The sequence below is a fragment of the Penaeus monodon genome, chromosome 19, assembly GCF_015228065.2.
Source record: "Penaeus monodon isolate SGIC_2016 chromosome 19, NSTDA_Pmon_1, whole genome shotgun sequence".
NCBI classification, from domain to species: Eukaryota; Metazoa; Arthropoda; class Malacostraca; order Decapoda; family Penaeidae; genus Penaeus; species Penaeus monodon.
Window position 1 is genome coordinate 37,303,120 of NC_051404.1, and position 280 is coordinate 37,303,399.

The window sequence follows — 280 nt, forward strand, 5'->3', positions numbered from 1 at the left end:
CGAAATCGTATATTTAAAAAAAAAGTACTTATTCTGTATACATAGCTGGTAAGGCTTAAGATGTGTAATACCATTAAGATGTTACTTGATCATGTTACTTAATACTAGGACTCTTATTGCACGCGGGGATCGACTCCATGCAACCCCCGCGAAGCTCACACAACGCTCCCAACCCAAAGGTACAGCAGAGCGTAAGATCTAGATTATGTGTATAACCGACTCCCAAGGTCCACCACGGGCTCTGATCTCGGCCTGATGACCTGTCGCGACCTCTTGCGCC